The sequence below is a fragment of the Pollachius pollachius genome (assembly GCF_949987615.1).
Source record: "Pollachius pollachius genome assembly, chromosome: 16".
NCBI lineage: Eukaryota > Metazoa > Chordata > Actinopteri > Gadiformes > Gadidae > Pollachius > Pollachius pollachius.
In genome coordinates, this window is record NC_136949.1 from 13,225,449 (window position 1) to 13,230,306 (window position 4,858).

The window sequence follows — 4,858 nt, forward strand, 5'->3', positions numbered from 1 at the left end:
TTATTCTGTTCTTGCTCTGACCATTCAGAGAAGCGGCCCTTCCAGCGATAGTTTTAGCCAGGGATAGACCTACAGCCCCTACAGTATTTCTGGTGTTCATCTGGAGTGTTAAAGCCACGTGTTTCCGTTGGCTCGTGTGTCCGTGTGAGCGCGCTACCTCTTCTTCTCCGTTATTTAAAGTGACAGTACATCCTTTATTACACCGTTGCGTTTCGTTTCCTTTTTTAATTTTACTTTAAATGTTACTTTTTTGTTCTTTTTTTGGAGATGTGATGGGTAACGTCGATGTCCTTTGTCTCTCAAGGGTGTCTCAAGTGTTTAGTCCGATCTGTTTGTATCTCGACAAAAAGGAAGAAAAAAAAAGATCATGAAAAACAACACACGGTTAGGATAAAGCTAAAAAAAAAGAAAAAAAAACTACGACTTCTGAATTGCTGTTTTTAATTGACCTGCCGCATGTTCCCCCCGCACATGCTTTAAAACACTGATTACATCATTCATCGTTTGTTTGTTGTATGTTTTCTCTTCGTTGGGTTTGTCTCCTCCCTTGGGTCCTTCCCTCAGAAGAAGCTCGTCCTCCGGTGGTTGTACTGCTACAGATCTGGTCCGGTCTGTGTTTAGTAGGCCTATGCATTGTCAGTGTGGATGTCAATGTAGGATAGACCCGCTTTCCCTTCAAGGCAAAGAAGACGGGGACGAAAAAAATAATAGAATATTAACAATGATTTCAGGAAAAACTGCTTTTTTTTTTCTTTCTTGTTCTTGGTGTTTCTTGTCATGTCTCGTTTCTTCCTTTCCTATGTTGTTCGTTTTCTTTTCTTTTAGGATTTTGTATGTTCAGGGTGACTTGTTCGTCATTCATTCATGCCGGTGTGCAGTAGTCCTATCTGATATGATCTACCAATTCATGAAACAACAAGCGGGACTTCTTTCTATTTTCCATTTTCCGATCCGTTCTGTCCTATAGATTCAACCATTATCAGTGGGTTGCAGTATTTTTTTCTCATTGTAGCCAACTTTCTTGTACAGTTTTATGCAAATTTCACATGGATGTTTATGACTTTATCTGCTGCCACAATAAAACTTAGAAATTCTGTAGATAGAAATTACTGTGCAATGGAAAATAAAAGTGGAAAATGTGCTGTTTTGTGAATTGTTTTATTCATCTCTGTGTGGATGTAGTTATCACACTGCTTACAAAGAGTACATATAATCATGGGTCCTACTCATTTATATTACTACCATAATTAAAAAATATCATTGTTAAATAAACTTGATAAATATTAATTTCCTACCAGGCTCAAATAAGGTATCATCCCTTAAACATGAGTCTACATTGAAACTAAGAATATATGTGCATACGCGTCTTAAATGCAGAATATGGCCATCAACACTTTGGATGATTTCAAGTCTTGACTAAACATGTTTACTCAACATAATACATCAGATTGGTGTTATTGGATTGATGCTTCCGAATATGGTGTTACCATACCGCATGTTTGATCAAAGCATTATAAATGTGGTACTACATGTATCCATTCAGTTTACCTTCCTGAAACTGGATGTGAAATCAGAAGGATTGTTGCAGTTGACCCACTCCTCACCTGATATCAGGGGGAAATGTATGGCCACATCCTAATCCTAATCGCTAATCCAGCCAACCTAATCCTTTGATGAGAGTATTTGGGATTTAGTATAGTATTTATACAACGTTTTATTAATCTTGTGTCTTTTAAATCAAAGTTTGGTTTATGCTTACAAAACCTCAGTTTCAGGTGTCACTCAGCACGGATGTTGTCATTTGACCAGCTGGACAGTAGGTGGCAGCAAATACAAATGCTTGGATTTCAAACTAGCGCGAGCTGAGATTGATGAAGACGACGACTAAATGAAACACAAATATGTGGCAAAATCAATGGTGACATGGTGAAAACAAGTAAACCTATAGATATCTCCGAAGCCGTACGTATTTGTTTTTGTTTTGTTATAGGATTTGGTTTGTGTTAAAAAATAACTACTTTTGCACCGGAAACAAGAACTGGGCATGATGTCGGTGCGACCCCACAACCTAACACCGGGTGTGGTGTGTACAAGCCGGCCAGGCAACAACAATATACTCAAAGGTTGGAAGCATATTTCCCAGTTGTATTTCCCTATTGTGTTTCCAAAGAGAAATGTGGCTCTTAGAGACTAACATTTGAAGTAGTGTACATCTGAACTAGTATGTCTGTACGGTTGACATGAAGCAGGCCTATCATGTCTAATAACATGAAGCAGGCCTATCGTGTCTGGAAAGGTTGTTTTGGCATGTCTTCCCACTGACTATTAAGATTTGAGTTCAAAGTTTGCACAATAGGCCTAGCCGTTTCTAATTCACCCTGAAATAAATAAATGTGATGTGTTTTCAGGGGGAAGTCTTCACTAGAGCTTGGTGCTTTCAGAATCCCCTTCTCGGCCAAAAGACCGAAGACGTGACAGTAAGTGACACGCACCGTTTACATAGATTTCAGATAGCATAGATTTCAGATAGCTTAAAGCCACTGATTTAAAAAAAAACATAAATAATTATAATCATGAATTTATCCCTTTTAAGCGGGTTCAGTGGCCCCTGGCGGCCAATAGGGCACTTTTAAGGCAGCTTCATTGGAACATGAAATTGTCTACAGAATGAGATTGGATTATTTTATGGATTATGATCAATCCTACTAAGAGCAGATATGGCATGTCAATGCAATGCAATCTAACTTCTGAGTTATATGGTTATATATCTATAAAATAACCATCTCATCTTTTTCTATGGCAAATCTGCAATGCACTTGAAATTGAGGACACATTTTTATAAAACCCAACCACAATGTGGATCTATTTATAAATCTCTCAATTGACACACTTGACAAAGACATCATTTTTGAATGGTACATTTTGGAATGGGGGGAGGGGGCATATTCAGTTGGTTGTAATCTGCTCCATCGTCGCAAAATGCTATCAACCTTAAATCGTGCTACTAATTCACACTGCACCTTAAAATATGTTGCATTATACAAAAATGTGCCTATCCCAGTTAGTAGCCTTCAGATTGAAATAAACCCCGGAATAACTGAGTCCGGTCCTCTCTTACTGGCTTTGCAACTTTGTGTTTTGAACTAGTGTCGCTCGGCTGGCTTGGTGGCGTGAGTGGGAGGGTTTTGGGAGCGTAGACAGAACCATTCTTGTAAACAAAAAGGCCGGCATATCAGCATCTTTTATTTGCAGAAAATATCAGTTATAGAATGTGACTTTACTGATAACATTATTAAAATCGATCAGCATCGACTACAGATATGTACAGGTTATTCTGAGCTAGCTAGTTTAAATGTCACACAGTGGAACTCTAACAATGTCTGACATGAAGACTTAAGTACTTACATGTCTTACAGTACTTGGAATATAGTTGTTAAGATCACATGAGGCTAGACTAAGAGCTACCTGGTGACCTCAAGTGTGCGAGGTGTTGCGCTTTTCATTGTGTCTGAATAGTTGTTATAGGTTGAATGAGAAGATTAACTGAATGAGACTTCCTGACTGAACCTTTTCTGGAGCCTCAGAGATGGTTTTTCTGGGACCGCCCTCTGAGCTCACAGTTGGTTCCAGATCAGCCTGCACATAACAAGGAACCTGTGCTCACGCTGGGTAGAGTTAGACATGCTTTCATGCTGGCGGCAGCAAGTCAGGCTGCATCTTGATCTAAGACAATAGAAAGTACAGAATGGAGTCGTGGTTTATACGGTTTATATTTATCAACTAAGGCTCAAAAGATTACACTCACCTACTCACAACACTCTCAGAACATTGCCATTAATGATTTCTAAATGTCACTGTGGTTGAGTCAAAAATAAAAGAGTGTGTGTGTGTGTGTGTGTGTGTGTGTGTGTGTGTGTGTGTGGGGGGGGGGGGGGGGGGTTAAGCAGAGTGGAAGGAGGTGTAAAAAACAGCCTGATGTTGACTTGTTTGATTTAACGGTAGCCGTGAAGAGTCTCTGGGGGAGAGAGGAGACATTTGTCGATTGGAAACTGACTGGTAACAAAGGCACAATCTGTGCCAAATACTTCTATCTCACGCACACACACACTTGGCAAACACCCACACACCCACGCACTCACCCACGCGCGCACACACGCAAGCACCCACAAACACAGACACCCACCCACACACACACACACACACACACACACACACACACACACACACACACACACACACACACACACACACACACACACACACACACACACACACAGGCACACGCTTAGCCCAAACAGGAGCTGTGGCGCTCAGCAAGATGTGTCACGTCAGTGTGATTGGTTGCCTTGGCGACAAGTAACATGAATGACCCGAGCGATGTGTTCACAGTGGGAAATCATATTACAGTAGCAAGAAGCAGGAACCACCAAGTATCTGTCGGTCTGTCTGTCTACCTTGCCATCTATCTGTCTATTTGTTTGTCTGTCAATCCATCTGTCTGTCTGTCCAGCTCTCTAGCTATATTTCTGTCTGTCTGTCTGCCTTTCTATCTATCTATTGGTTTGTCTGTGTGCCCATATATCGGTCTGTCCATCTTACTAGCTATATGTCTGTCTCTCTGTCTGTCTGTCTGTCTGTCTGGCCGCCTTTCTGCCTTTCTTCCCTTCAGTGTTCCGAGAGGGCATTCGCTCTCACATGGGCACACTAAATCTGACTGAACCAATAATGTCCTATAATATCTCAATGACCAATTACCACCACCACCCAATTACCATCCATGCGCTGTCACCCACCCACATATCTGCATCGCTGTAGCAATCATGCAACAGCGAGAGTAACGCAGTGCTTCCATCTTACA